General features: G+C 43.7%; 1 protein-coding gene across 2 annotated transcripts in view; it reads right to left on the minus strand.

Annotated features, from left to right (window-relative positions):
- LOC140481435 (interleukin-18 receptor 1-like) overlaps positions 1-16,289 on the minus strand; it is a 95,093-nt gene that overhangs the window by 57,730 nt on the left and 21,074 nt on the right. Inside the window, exon 1 of one of the 2 annotated variants that reach the window (XM_072577604.1) lies at positions 9,692-9,729. The exons of the other annotated variant lie outside the window; for it this stretch is intronic. The gene's annotated coding sequence lies outside the window, so the exon portion shown is untranslated. Of the gene's footprint in view, positions 1-9,691; positions 9,730-16,289 lie in introns of those variants that run through there. 2 annotated transcript variants of the gene reach the window in all.

Genomic DNA, 16,289 nt, shown 5'->3' on the forward strand with positions numbered 1-16,289 from the left:
TACTATTAGTAGTAGTACAAAACACTGATAGGCTAAACAGCTAGACTAGATTTTGCAATCTGCAATTTGTAGGCCATCCTTTAAAAATTGTCTCATTCTTCATGTTCAGATTATTGTTGGAAGAAAAATAAAAAAAGCTTTAAAATTGTAACAATGTATTCTTTGTTCTGTGCTATTACCCTAATGCACTTTGTATAATATAATCTGTGTGACAATAATAATAATAATAATAAATCAAATCAAATCAAAAATCGGCTGCACATTTTTTACAGCTTTACTGGGAATGATGTTGGATTATTAAGTAGCAGAATTTCTTCAGTTAGCTGAAATCTTTATCAACATTTCTGGTCATTTGGACTGTTATTGGGCATCATTTTATTTTAACTTTAAATTTTCCTCTCTGATCTTCTTAAAATTTGTTTTCAGTTTGTGAACAACACTTGGAAAACCAAATTGATTATCCATCCCTGGTTACACTAAGAAGATGCTGAAGGGCTTCCTGAACTACCAGATGGTGTACTCATAATAGTGTTTGGTCTGAACTTCAAGAATTTTAAAACAATGATTATAAAGGTATGATAGCAAATGTATGAGTCAGGATAAGTGCATGGTTTGAAGGAGAATGGAAGGTCACCTGGTACCTTGGCTTTGGAGTCCAGTGTTGACAGGGACTTCCATAGTACCACTCTATTCTTGCACAGAACTATTAACTCTCAAGAGAATGACCTTTATACCATAGGAGAGGCATCTGCAGTCCTCTCCCAGGGTGAAAAAATGCCTGCCCCCCCCAAGCACTAACTCCAATTGTGCCTTTATTAATTCCACACAGCGAACTAAACGAGACTGAAATGATGCAGGCTGAGATGTTGCTGCCTGTAGCTGACCCTGAAGAACGAGTCACTTAAGGGCTACCACTCTTGTCATCCAAGTATCCTCAAAGAAAGCTCCACCCCCTTATACATTAACTGCTGCAGATACTGCTCATCGTAGCAAAGAATAAGAAAATAACCAAGAAAAAAAAACTCTAGTGTAGCGCTGAAATTAGTATCTCGTCACAACAATGCAATGCAGCACTTTGCCAATAATCTGGAAATACAGTCAGAGATGTACTGCAGTGATCTTCCAGAAAGATCCAAATGTGCAAGTGTTGCCTGAACACACCATTAGTCTGCTTAATGAGGTCTCTAATTCCCTCATTGTAAATCAGCCCCGCATCTACAATGATTTCCGGACTGGAGTTGAGTCATACCTGGCAGACATTTGCCACCGCTACCAAATGCCCAGCCTGCAACCTAATGATCTGTTTCCAATGAAGGTAGCACAGAATGCAGGACGGATGACTCATGATCACTGCTTGCAAACCAGATTCTGACCGTTACTGGCACCTATGATCCAAACATTCAGAGAATGAACCTTTGAATCATAGAATAGTTACAGCACAGGAAAAGACCATTCAGTCTGTCAAGTCTGTTCTGCCTCACTCCAAGACCAGCTTAACTATCTTCATGCCCCACCCTTTCCAATAGCCCCACAATTATTTTTAGATGTTGCTTCAATTTCCTTTTGAAAGCCACGATCAAAATCAGCATCCACCGCACCCTCAGAAAGTATAGCCCACACCCTTAGCACATTCTGGGTAAAAATGTTTTGCCTTATACAGCGGTTGGCTCTTTTGCCAATCACCTTAAATTAGTGTATTCTAGTTCTCAACCCTTCCGCCAACAGGAAGTGTTCCTCTCCATTTATATTATCTAGATTCCTCATGGTGTTGAATACCTTCTGAAATCTTTTCTAAAAGTAACAATGATGTTATCAGCTTCATCATTTAACTGAAGTCCTTCCTTGGAACTATGTCTATCATCTTCTCGAAAACAATAGACAATAGACAATAGGTGCAGGAGTAGGCCATTCTGCCCTTCGAGCCTGCACCACCATTCAATATGATCATGGCTGATCATCCTTAATCAGTATCCTGTTCCTGCCTTATCTCCATAACCCTTGATTCCACTATCCTTGAGAGCTCTATCCAACTCTTCCTTAAATGAATCCAGATTCTGGGTCTCCACTGCCCTCTGGGGCAGAGCATTCCACACACCCACCACTCTCTGGGTGAAGAAGTTTCTCCTTATCTCTGTCCTAAATGGTCTACCCCGTATTTTTAAGCTGTGTCCTCTGGTTCGGCACTCACCCATCAGCAGAAATATGTTTCCTGCCTCCAGAGTGTCCAACCTTCATATCCTTCCTAAATTAGTCACAGAATTACACAGAAACTTAGAATATAGCAGCAAGAATAGGCTATCTGAGCTTGCACAGCCATTCAATCCATTCATGGCTGATTATCCAACTCAGAACCCCATTCCTAATTTCTCCCGAGACCCTTTGATCCCCTTAGCCCTAAGAACTATATCTAAGTCCTTCTCAAAAGCATTCAATAATTTGCGATCAACCATTTTCTGTTGCAGAGAATTCCAGAGGCTCACTGTTCTCTGGGTGAAGAAATTTCTCCCACCTCTGCCCGAAAAGACCTATCCCATCTACTTAGTCTGTGACTCCTTATTCTGGGCTCCCAGACATTGGGAACATCCTTTACTGCATTCACTCTCTCTAATCCTATCAGAATTTTCTAAGTTTCTGTGAAATTCCCTCTCATTTTTCTAAACTATAATGAATAGAGTCCTAAACAATCCAATCTCTTTTCATATACCAGTTCTGAAATCCCAGGAATCAGTGTGGTAAACCTTTGTGGCACTCCCTCCATTGCCAGAACATCCTTCCTCAGATAAAGAACCAAAACTGCACACAGTACTCCAGCTGTGGTAAGCCCTGCACAACTGCAACAAGACATCCCTATTCCTGCACTCAAATCCTCTCCTTATGAAGGCCAACATATCTGAACCTGCGTGCTTACTTTCAACAACCAGTGTCCAAAGACACCCATGTCTCATTGCCTAGTCACAATTCTGAATTGGTCATAATACTTCATTTGAAGGTGTATCATCACTTTATAAAATGTCATCAAAATATCAAGATCACAAGAACAAAAACAACAGGAGCAGGAGTAGACAATAAGGTCCGCTGCTCCTGGTCACCACACAATACGATCATGGATCATTTCAGATTTCAACACCACTCTCCTTTCTCCTCCGCATATCCCTTGCTTGCTTTTGCACATAATTTGCTTCTATTACTAAAATTCAGGATAAAGTAGAGTTTTCTAACCAGTTTCTCCAACTGTTCTGCCCTTTTTAGTGGCAAAGGTACACATATGCTCAGCTTCTTATGTACCTGCACCTTCTCTAGAATAATATCGCTTATTTTCTATTTAGTCTCATTATTCTTCTTACCAAAATGTATTACTTCACATGATACTGAATTAAATTTAATTTGCCCTACGTATATCCATTCCACTGACCTATTTATTTTCTCTTGAAATTTGTTAATATCCTCAATGTTTCCAAATTTTGTGTAAATTCCACAAATTCTGTCTTTGAACTCCAAATCTAGGCCATTAAGTAGCTCAAGAAAAGTAACTATTACAGTTATAAGAGTTTGTCTCCAATATGGTGTTTTCCCTGATGTGTCAATACTTATACTGAAGATTGTAGCAAATGAAACTGATGTGGATATTGCAATATTGAAGAATTCAACAAACATTTATTGCAGTCAACTGTGAAAATATTACATCCACCGGCACATAAGTGCCTGGGCTCACATTGGGCTATTATATTACAACGGAGTTTGGCATACATTCAGGACAGTGTCATCCTTCAAGTGATCCCATACTAAGATGGAGTATGAGATGTTTAAACCTCAGGTTGCATGCTTTGATACAGTAATGATACAATAATATCATGAGCATATTTCTTGACAGTGAGACACAGCAGCGCAATAACAAGTCTCCAAAAAGGTATAATCAATATTGCCTCTAAGCTGTGCATATGAACCTCAAGAGGTCCAAGAAGCAGAAAATTAGAGGAAGTGTTGAATATAGATACGTTGTGAGTGAACAAAAATATGGCAGTTGCAATATAATGTGGAACATGTGACCTTATCCACATTGGCAGAAAGAATAGAGGGACCTGGGTTTCCTGGTACATGAACCACAAAAAAAATTAACATGTAGGTACACAAAGTCATTAACATGGCAAAAGGAATGGTGTCATTTATTGCAAAGGGAATAGAACATAAAAGGAGAAATGTTCTGTTACAGTTGCAGCATGTTGCTGAGACCACATCTGAAGTACTATGTACAGGTTGGTTTCCTTAGTTAAGAAAGGATATAAATATGTAAGAAACAGTCCAAAGGAAGCTCATCCAGCTGTTCCTTGAATTGTATCTCACAAGGAAATCATGGACAGTTTAGGCCTGAATCCATTGCTGTTTAGAACAATCAGAAACTACCGTATTGAATCAGACAGATCCGAAGTGGACTTGGCAGGATGAATGCTGAAAGATTGCCTCTTTTTGTGGGAGGGAAATAGTTTAAAAATCACAGGGCACTTGTGTAAGACAGAGATGAAGAGGAAGGTTGAGAGTCTTTAGACCTCTCTTCTTCAAAGAACAGTGGAGGCAGGATGATTGAATATTTTTAAGGCAGAGATACAAAGATTCTTGACTAACATGGTAGTCAAAAGTTATTGAGCGCAGATCAGAATGTGGAGCGTGCACATAATCAGATCAGTCAGACTCTTGTTAAGTAGCAGACTTGAGGGGCTGAATGGCCTACACCTGCTCTTAATTTAGAAGCTTGTAGGTAGTGGGAGCAGGTGGTCATGGCGGTTAATACCAAGGACCAAGCTCGAAGGATCTCAGATGCAAACCAGAAAGAGGTTCAAAACCTTGACACAAGTGGTCATGGTGAATGAATGCATCTTTAAATTCCATGTCCAACCAACTGCACCCTAACTACAACCATTGCTCAATTCACTCAATTCACGGTTGGAGGAAGAGCGCCTCATCTTCCGCCTAGGAACCCTCCAACCACAAGGGATGAACTCAGATTTCTCCAGTTTCCTCATTTCCCCTCCCCCCACCTTGTCTCAGTCAAATCCCTTGAACTCAGCACCGACTTCCTAACCTGCAATCTTCTTCCTGACCTCTCCGCCCCCACCCCCACTCCGGCCTATCACCCTCACCTTGATCTCCTTACACCTATCGCATTTCCAACGCCCCTCCCCCAAGTCCCTCCTCCCTACCTTTTATCTTAGCCTGCTGGACACTTTCCTCATTCCTGAAGAAGGGCTCATGCCCGAAACGTCGATTCTCCTGCTCCTTGGATGCTGCCTGACCTGCTGTGCTTTTCCAGCAACACATTTTCAGCTTATTCCCACATACCCGACTACAAACCTCACATCCTGATCTCTCAATCTACACATAATGCTAGTCATTGAACCATATCACACCACTTACTGACTCTCTCTTGCAGGTTAAAGTAACCTCGAAACGGAGACAACAAGAGTGAACTGTCGAGGACACGTATGGTTACAAGTCCTAACTCGCTTAGGGAAGAATTCTTATTAGCTATTATTGGAATAGCCATCGTTGTAGCCATGCTGTGGCAAGGCTGAAACTTTTGAAGATAACAGCATTCCCAATCCTCTTTTTCAATCTAACTTTGGCTTCAAATGCTTATTTTGTGGTCACTTTTATTTTTGATTTGTGGCCACGTGGATACAGTGGGAGGTACACTACTAATGTAGTGTACAAAATCCCATGCAAGGACTGTAGAAAACACTACATCGGACAAACAGGAAGACAGTTAACGATCCGTATACACGAACACCAACTAGCCACAAAACGACACGACCAGCTATCCTTAGTAGCCTCACACACAGACGACAAGCAACATGAATTCGACTGGGACAACACTACCATGATAGGGCAAGCCAAACAGAGAACAGCCAGGGAATTCCTAGAGGCATGGCACTCATCCACAGACTCTATCAACAAACACATCGACCTGGACCCAATATACCGGCCACTACAGCGGACAGCTCGAACTGACAACCGGAAGCGGCAGAGACAGGCCACTATAAATGCCGGAGGAAACAGCACAGAAGCGCTTCACAGGAGGCTCCCAAGCACTGAGGATATCACCTAGACAGGGGACAAAACGTTTGCAAGACAAATTCCCAGCTCGGCGAACAGAACCACAACAACGAGCACCCGAGCTACAAATCTTCTACCAAACTTTGGAGGTATGAGTTGTTGGTAAATGTGCACTTTCATTTTAAGTGACTCAGATCATGCTCATTGTTTTTTTTAAATTCGCTTGTGGAACATGGGCATCACTGGCTGGTCAGCATTTGTTGTCAGTAGCCAGTTGTCCTTGAGAAGGTGGTGGTAAGCTGCCTTCTTGAACCACTGCTGTCCTGTGCTGTCACTCGACCCAAAATGTCTGTGAGGAAGGAAGTTCAGGACTGTGACCTGGCAACACATTTTCAAACCAGGATGGTGAGTTGCTTGAATGAAACGTGAAGGTGGTGGTGTTCCCATGTATCTGCTGCCCTTGTCCTTCTAAATGAAAGTGGTTATGGGTTTGGAAGGTACTGTATGAGGAATTTCGGCGAATTTCTACAGTGCACCTTATAAATAGTGCACAATGTTGCTACTGAGCATTAATGATGGATGAAGTGGATGCTTGTGGATGTGGTGCCAATCAAGCGAGCTGCTTTGTCCTGGAGAGTGTTAAGCTTCTTGAGTGCTGTTGGAGCTGCACTCATCCAGGCAAATGGGGTGTATTCTATCACACTCCTGACTTGTGCACTGTAGGTAGTGGACACGCTTTAGGGAGTCAGGAAGTGAGTTACACAATACAGTATTCCTAGCCTCTGACCTGGTCTTGTAGCCACAGTGCTTATGTGGTGAGTCCAGTTGAGTTTCTGATCAATGGTAACATCCAGGATTTTGATAATGGGAGATTCAGTAATGGTGACACCATTGAATGTCAAGGGATGGTGTTTAGATTGTCTGTTATTGGAGTTGGTTGTTTCCTGGCAATTTTGTGGTGCAAATGTTATTTGCAACTGGTCTGCTCAACCCTGGATATTGTTCCGATCCTGTTGCATTTACACATGGGCTACTCCAGTATCTGAGGGGTGACAAATGGTACTGAACATTATGTATAATAATCGGCAAACATCCCCACTTCTGACCTTATGATGGAGGGAAGGTTATTGATGAAGCAGCTGAAGATGATTCTGCCTAGTACACTACCCTGAGGAACTCCTGCAAAAATGTCCTGCAGCAAAGGTGACTGACATCCAAAAACCACAACCATCTTTCTATTTTCCAAGTATGATTCCAACCAGCAGAGAATTTGCCCCTTAATTCCCATTGATTCCAGTTTTACTAAGGCTCCAATGCTACATTCAGTCAAATGTGACATTAATATGTGACCTTAATGACAGGTATGTATCTGTCAGGCAGGGAGGAAGTGGTTGAGTGAGGGAGCTGTGGTTTACTAAGGATGTTGAATCTCTTGTCAAGAGGAAGAAGCAGGCTTATGTTAAGATGAGACATGAAAGCTCAGTTAGGGTGCTTGAGAGTTACAAGGTATCCAGGAAAGATCTAAAAAGAGAACTAAGAAGAGTCAGGAGGGGACATGAGAAGTCATTGGCAGATAGGATCAAGGCAAACCCTAAAGCTTTCTGTAGGTACATCAGGAATAAAAGAATGACTAGAAAAAGATTATGCCAATCAAAGACAGTAGTGGGAAGTTGTGTGGAATCTGAGGAGATAGAGGAAGTGCTAAATGATTTTTTTTTTGTCGGTATTCACACTGAAAAAAGACAATGTTGTCCAGAATAATACTAAGATACAAGCTACTAGACTAGACAGGATTGAGGTTCACAAAGAAGAGGTGTTAGCAATTCTGGGATGTGTGAAAATAGGTAAGTCCCTTGGGCCAGATGGGTTTTATCCTAGGATACGCTGGGAAGCCAGGGAGGAGATTACAGAGCCTTTGGTTTTGATCTTTATGTCATCATTGTCTACAGGAATAGCGCCAGAAGACTGGAAGATAGCAAATGTTGTACCCTTGTTCAAGAAGGGGAGTAGACAACCCTGGTAATTATAGACCAGTGAGCCTTACTTCAGTTGTGGGTAAAGTGTTGGAAAAGGTTATAAGGGATAAGATTTATAATCATCTAGAAAAGAATACGTTGATTAGGGATAGTCAACTTAGCTTTGTGAAGGGTTGGTCATGCTTCACAAATCTTATTGAGTTCTTTGAGAAGGTGACCAAACAGGTACATAAGGGTAAAGTGGTTAATGTGGTATCAATGTAAGGCATTTGATAAGGTACCCCACAGAAGGCTATTGCACAAAATACGGAGGCATAGGGTTGAGGGTGATTTAGCAGTTTGGATCAGAAATTGGCTGAAAGAAGACAGATGGTGGTGGTTGATGGGAAATGTTCATCCTGGAGTTCAGTTACTAGTGGTGAATCACAAGGATCTGTTTTGGGTCCACTGCTGTTTGTCATTTTTATTAATGCCCTAGGAGACTCATAGAGTCATAGAGATGTACAGCATGGAAACAGACCCTTTGGTCCAACTCGTCCATGCCGACCAGATATTCCAACCCAATCTAGTCCCACCTGTCAGCACCTGGCCCACATCCCTCCAAACCCTTCCTATTCATATACCCATCCAAATGCCTTTTAAATGTTAAAATTGTACCAGCCTCCATTATTTCCTCTGGCAGCTCATTCCATACACATACCACCCTCTGAGTGAAACAGTTGTTCTTTAGGTCTCTTTTATATCTTTGAAGAATGGGTTAGCAAATTTGTGGATGACACTAAGGTCGGTGGAGTTGTGGACAATGCCAAAAGCTGTTGAAGGTTACAGAAGGACATAGATAAGCTGCAGAGCTGGGCTGAGAGATGGCAGATGGAGTTTAATGTGGAAAAGTATGAGGTGATTCACTTTGGAAGAATCAACAGGAATAAAGAGTACTGGGCTAATGGTAAGATTCTTGGCAGTGTAGATGAGCAAAGAAATCTCAGCGTCAATGTACAAAGATCCTGAAAGTTCCAGGTTGATAGGGTTGTTGAGAAGGCAAACAGCGTGTTAGCTTTTATTGGTAGAGGGATGAGCCATGAGGTCATGCTGCAGCTGTACAAATCTCTGGTGCTGCCCCGCTTGGAGTATTGCATACAGTTCTGGTCACTACATTATAGGAGGAAGTGGAAGCTTTGGAAAGGGTTCAGAGGCAATTTACTGGGATGTTGTCTGGTATGGAGGGAAGGTCTTATGAGGAAAGACTGAAGGACTTGAGGCTCTTTTCATTAGAGAGAAGAAGGTTGAGAGGTGACTTAATTGAGACATCTAAGATAATCAGAGGGTTAGATAGGGTGGACAATGAGAACCTTTTTCCTCGGAAGTTAATGGCTAGCATGAGGGGACATAGCTTTAAGTTGAGAGGTGATAGATATAGGACAGATATCAGAGTTAGTTTCTTTACTCAGAGAGTATTAAGAGCATTGAATGCCCTGCCTGCAACAGTAGTAGACTCTCCAACGTTAAGGGCATTTAAATGGTCATTTGATAAACATAATGATGAAAATGGAATAGTGTAGGTTAGATGGGCTTCAGATTGGTTTGGCACAACATTGAGGGCCAAAGGGCCTGGACTGCACAGTAATGTTCTACATTCTATGTTTAATATCATGAGATGTCACTCTTACCTTGCCTCTGGAATTCAGCTCTTTTGTCCATGTTTGTACCATGGCTGTATTGAGGTCAGGAGCTGAATGGCCCTGGCGGCACCCAAATAGAGCATCACTGAGCAGGTTATTGCTGAGCAGGTCCTGCTTGATAGCACAGTTGATGATACCTTCCATCACTTTACGGATGATCAATAATAGACTGATGGTTGGATATGCCCTGCATTTTGTGTACAGGACATACCTGAGCAATTTTCCACATTGTCGGGTAGATGCCAATGTTGTAATTGTACTGGAACAGCTTGGCTAGGGGAGCAGCAAGTTCTGAAGCACAAGTCTTCAGAACTGTTGCTGGAATGTTGTAAGGGTCCATAACCTTTGCATTATCCAGTGCCTCCAATTGATTCTTAATAGCAAATGGGATGAAGACTGGCATCCATGAGCAGGCTGAGAAGGATCATCTACTCAGCATTTTTGGCTGAAGATTGTTGTTAATGCTTCAGCCTTTCTTGCACTGAAATGCTGGGCTCTTCCATCATTAAGGATGTTGTTTAAAATCACACAACATCAGGTTATAGTCCTGCAGATTTATTTGGAAGCACTAGCGTTCGAAGCACTGTTCCTTCATCAGGTGGTTGTGGAGAATACGACCAAAAGATACAGAATTTATAAGCAAAGCAGTACACTGTCCTGGAGATGTAATCTTACATTAAACAATTTTAGATTCAGCCTTTCATCTTTTAGAATGGAGTGTGTTGGTTTCTGTTCTTTGATATGTAAATCCAGAACTTCTTTTAAATTACATTCTCAAGATATCTCTAGCTTTTCGAACAATAGGTACCATCTCACCTCATGTAAAAACAATGACTGCAGATGCTGGAAACCAGATTCTGGATTAGTGGTGCTGGAAGAGCACAGCAGTTCAGGCAGCATCCAAGTAGCTTTGAAATCGATGTTTCGGGCAAACGCCCTTCATCAGGAATAAAGGCAGTGAGCCTGAAGCATGGAGAGATAAGCTAGAGGAGGGTGGGGATGGGGAGAAAGTAGCATAGAGTACAATGGGTGAAGAGCTTCAGGGCAGAGGAAATGACCTGGGAGTTGCAGTGGGAGAGGGACTCCCTGAGATTCTTGTAGAGAGAGGAGGAAAACTTCTTCAAGGCAGGCATCCTTGCAAGAGGATTCACAGTAGGGTTAAAATCAACGAGGTAAAAACAATGACTGCAGATGCTGGAAACTAGATTCTGTATTAGTGGTGCTGGAAGAGCACAGCAGTTCAGGCAGCATCCAAGTAGCTTTGAAATCGACGTTTCGGGCAAAAGCCCTTCCTCTCCACGCTTCAGGCTCACTGCCTTTATTCCTGATGAAGGGCTTTTGCCCGAAACGTCGATTTCGAAGCTACTTGGATGCTGCCTGAACTGCTGTGCTCTTCCAGCACCACTAATCCACCATCTCACCTCAGACAATGCATTAATGTGGGAGGTCTGTCTGTGTCCCAATGTTGAGTCAAACTGGTTCTAATTCTGAAGTGGAATTTACAGAGTCTTACATGGATTCATGCAGTTCTTGAGCAAAATAAAATGTAATTCTGTGAAAACAAATTCACCCCATAAACTTACATGTGTGCACGTGTAGGAGAGACAGAGTGAATGTGTGCATGTGAGTGTGTGCGTGTGGGTGTGAGTCCATATGAAAGAGTGTGTGTGTATATGTGTGTGTGTGTGTGTGTGTAACCTTGCTTAAGTATGTATGTGAGTGTGATGGGATGTATGCTTGTGAGAGGGTGCATGCGTGGGTGTGAGTGCAGGGAGTGTATGCGTGCGCGTATGAGAGAGCTTGTGTGTGACAGACGGTCTGTGTGAGTATGCAAGTATGTAGGAGTCTGTGTGTGTGTGTGTGTGTGAGAGAGAGAGAGAGAGAGAGAGTGTATAGTACAGTGGGGTCACCTGTAGTGTGACATGAACCCAAGGTCCCAGTTTAGGCCATTCCCAAGGGTACCAAACTTTGTTATCAGCTTCTGCTCAGCCACTCTATGTTGTTGCTTGTCCTGAAGGCCACCTTGAAGGATGGTCACCTGAAGGTCCGAGGCCGAAGTGTTCCCGAACTGGGAGGGAACAGTCCTGCCTGGTGACTGTCTTCTAAACATTGTAACTGTACCTGCATCCACCATTTCCTCTGGCAGTTCTTTCCACACATAAACCACTCTGTGTAAAAACGTTGCTCCTCTGTCCTTTTTAAGTCTTTTTCCTCTCACCTTAAAAATATGCCTCTTTGTTTTTCAATCCCCCATCCTAGGGAAAAGATCTTTGCTATTCACCTCTTCTATGCCCCTCATGATTTTATAAACCTCTATACGGTCACCCCTCAACGTCCTAACTCCAATGAAAAAAGCCTGAGTCTATCCAGCCTATTTTTATATCTCAAACCCTCCATTCCCGGCAACATTCCGTTAAGTATTTTCTGAACCCTCTCCAGTTTAATAATATCCTTCCCATAACAGGGCAATCAGAACTGCAGAAAATTGTCCAGAGGAAGCCTCACCAACATCCTGTACAACCTCAATGTGACATCCCAACTCCTCTACACAATGGTCTGAGCAATGAAGGAAAATGTGCTAAACACCTTCTTAACCACCCTGTCTACTCGTGATACAAACTTCAAAGAATTATGTACCTGAACCCCTCAGTCTCTCTGATCCACAACACTACCCAGTGCCCTACCATTAACTGTACAGGTCCTGTCCTTGTTTGTATTGCCAATCTACAGACCCAGAAAATAACACTGTCTTATTCCTCTATAAACACTGCTCCAGGTTAAATTAATACTTATGACTTATATTTTAAGTTTAATCAAGAGACATAGCTCAATAAAACATACAATCAAGAAAGAACCCACTTCTGTTCTTCTTCCTTTTAAAACTGCTGTTGTTTTGACTTTTTTTTTCCACAGTTCCAAAACAATGCAATAGCATATAAAACAGTAATTGCTGCTCCTGGAATTCGAGGAAATCACCTCCAACACCCCTGGGCACTTCACATGGTAAGAAATGACTAATTTTCATCATTTAAATAAATGATTTGGATGTGAGCATAAGAGGTATAGTTAGTAAGTTTGCATATGACACCAAAATTGGAGGTGTAGTGAACAGCGAAGAAGGTTACCTCAGATTATAACGGGATCTTGATCAGATTGGCCAATGGACTGAGAAGCGGCAGATGGAGTTTAATTCAGATAAATGTGAGGTGTGCATTTTGGGAAAGGAAATCTTAGCAGGACGTATACACTGAATGGTAAGGTCCTAGTGAGTGTTGATGAAGAAAGAGACCTTGGATTGTAGATTCATAGCTCCTTGAAAGTGGAGTCATAGGCAGGTAGGATAGTGAAGAAGGCGTTTGGTATGCTTTCCTTTATTGGTCAGCGTATTGAGTACAGGAGTTGGGAGGTCATGTTGCAGCTGTACAGGACATTGGTTAGGCCACTGTTGGAATATTGTGTGCAAGTCTAGTCTCCTTCCCATTGGAAAGCTGTTGTGAAACTTGAAAGGGTTCAGAAAAAATTTACAAGGATGTTGCCAGGATTGGAGGATTTGAGCCATAGGGAGAGGTTAAATAGGCGAGAGCTGTTTTACCTGGAGCGTCAGAGGCTGAGGGGTGACCTTATAGAGGTTTACAAAATTGTGAGGGGCATGGACAGGATAAAGAGACAAAGTCTTTTCTCTTGGGTGGGGTAATCCAGAACTTGAGCGCATAGGTTTAGGGTGAGAGGGGAAAGATATAAAAGGGACCTAAGGGGCAACTTTTTCACATAGAGGGTGGTACGTGTATGAATGAGCTGCCAGGGGAAGTGGTGAAAGCTAAAAAAATTGCAACATTTAAAAGACATTTGGATAGGTATATGAATAGGAAGGGTTTGGAGGGATATGGGCCGGGTGCGGGCAGGTGGAACTAGATTGGGTTGGGATATCTCGTCGGCATGGACTGGTTGGATGGAAGGATCTGTTTCCATGCTGTACGTCTCTATGACTCTATGACTCTAAAATGCAATACCTCACATTTATCCAAATGGCTTCTTCAACCCATTAACCCTATTGATCATGTTCTCTTTGTAATCTTCGATAACCTTCTTCATAGTCCACTATACCAGCAATCTGAAAACCTACTAATCATGCCTCCTATATTCTCATCCAAATCATTTGTATAAATGACAAACAAAAGTGGACCCAGTGCCAATCCCTATGAAACACCGCTGGTCACAGGCTTCCAGTCTGACAAACAACCCTCCACCACCACCCTCTGTCTCCTACTGTCAAGCCAATTTACATTCAATTATCCATTGAGGAAGCAGACCCTGAATCCCATGTATTGTAACTTTACTAATTAATCTACCACATAGAGTCTTATCAAAGGCTTTACTAAAGTCCAAGTAAACAATATCTACCACTCTGCCCTCATCAATCGTTTTGGTTACTTCCTCAAAAAATTCAATCAAGTTTGTGAGATACAATTTCCCTCACACAAAACCATGCTGACTATCCCTAATCAAGGTAGGTAAAAACAATGAATGCAGATGCTGGAAACCAGATTCTGGATTAGTGGTGCTGGAAGAGCACAGCAGTTCAGGCAGCATCCGAGTAGCAGTAAAATCGACGTTTCGGGCAAAAGCTCTTCATCAGGAATAAAGGCAGAGAGCCTGGAGGGTGGAGAGATAAGCTAGAGGAGGATGGGGATGAGGAGAAAGTAGCATAGAGTACAATAGGTGAGTGGGGGAGGGGATGAAGGTGATAGGTCAGGGGGGAGGTTGGAGTGGATAGGTGGAAAGGAAGATAGGCAGGTAGGACAAGTCATGGGGACAGTGCTAAGCTGGAAGTTTGGAATTAGGGTGAGGTGGGGGAAGGGGAAATGAGGAAACTGTTGAAATCCACATTGATGCCCTGAGGTTGAAGTGTTCCGAGGCGGAAGATGAGGCGTTCTTCCTCCAGGCGTCTGGTGGTGAGGGAGCGGCGGTGAAGGCGGCCCAGGACCTCCATGTTCTCGGCAGAGTGGGAGAGGGAGTTGAAATGTTGGGCCACAGGGCGGTGTGGTTGATTGGTGCATGTGTCCTGGAGATGTTCCCTAAAGCGCTCTGCTAGGAGGCATCCAGTCTCCCCAATGTAGAGGAGACCGCATCGGGAGCAACGGATACAATAAATGGTATTAGTGGATGTGCAGGAAAACTTTGATGGATGTGGAAGGCTCCTTTAGGGTCTTGGATGGAGGTGAGGGAAGAAGTGTGGGCGCAGGTTTTGCAGTTCCTGCGGTGGCAGGGGAAGGTGCCAGGATGGGAGGGTGGGTCATAGGGGGGTGTGGACCTGACCAGGTAGTCACGGAGGGAACGGTCTTTGCAGAAGGCGGAAAGGGGTGGGGAGGGAAATATATCCCTAGTGGTGGGGTCTTTTTCGAGGTGGCGGAAATGTCGGCGGATGATTTGGTTGATGCGAAGGTTGGTAGGGTGGAAGGTGAGCACCAGGGGGCGTTCTGTCCTTGTTACGGTTGGAGGGGTGGGGTCTGAGGGCGGAGGTGCGGGATGTAGACAAGATGCGTTGGAGGGCATCTTTAACCATGTGGGAAGGGAAATTGCGGTCTCTAAAGAAGGAGGCCATCTGGTGTGTTCTGTGGTGGAACTGGTCCTCCTGGGAGCAGATACGGCGGAGGCGGAGGAATTGGGAATATGGGATGGCATTTTTGCAAGTAGGGTGGAAAGAGGTGTAATCCAGGTAGCTATGGGAGTCGGTGGGTTTGTAAAAAATGTCAGCGTCAAGTTGGTCATCATTAATGGAGATGGAGAGGTCCAGGAAGGGGAGGGAGGTGTCAGAGATGGTCCAGGTAAATTTAAGGTCAGCATGGAATGTATTGATGAAGTTGATGAATTGCTCAACCTCCTCGTGGGAGCACGAGGTGGTGCCAATTCAGTTATCAATGTAGCGGAGGAAGAAGTGGGGAGTGGTGCCGGTGTAATTACGGAAGATCAACTGTTCTACGTAGCCAACAAAGAGACAGGCATAGCTGGTGCCCATACGTGTGCCCATGGCTACCCCTTTAGTCTGGAGGAAGTGGGAGGATTCGAAGGAGAAATTGTTAAGAGTGAGGACTAGTTCAGCCAAACGAATGAGAGTGTCGGTAGAAGGGTACTGTTAGGGACGTCGGGAGAGGAAAAAACGGAAGGCTTGGAGGGCCTTGTCATGGTGGATGGAGGTGTAGAGGGATTGGATATCCATGGTGAAGATGAGACATTGGGGGCTGGGGAAACGGAAGTCTTGGAGAGGTGGAGGGCGTGGGTGGTGTCTCGAATGTACATGGGGAGTTCCTGGACTAGGGGGGATAGGACAGTGTTGAGGTAGGTAGAGATGAGTTCAGTGGGGCAGGAGCATGCTGAGACAATGGGTCGGCCAGGGTGGTCAGGCTTGTGGATCTTGAGAAGGAGGTAGAACCGGGCGTGCCGGGTTCCCGGACTATGAGGTTGGAAGCGGGGGGTGGTAGATCTCCTGAGGTGATGAGGTTCTGTATGGTCTGGGAGATGATGTTTTGGTGATGGGGGTGGGGTCATGGTCGAGGGGGCGATAGGAAGAGGTGTCCTCGAGTTGGCG

This window comes from Chiloscyllium punctatum, chromosome 9 (genome assembly GCF_047496795.1).
Source record: "Chiloscyllium punctatum isolate Juve2018m chromosome 9, sChiPun1.3, whole genome shotgun sequence".
Taxonomy (NCBI): Eukaryota; Metazoa; Chordata; class Chondrichthyes; order Orectolobiformes; family Hemiscylliidae; genus Chiloscyllium; species Chiloscyllium punctatum.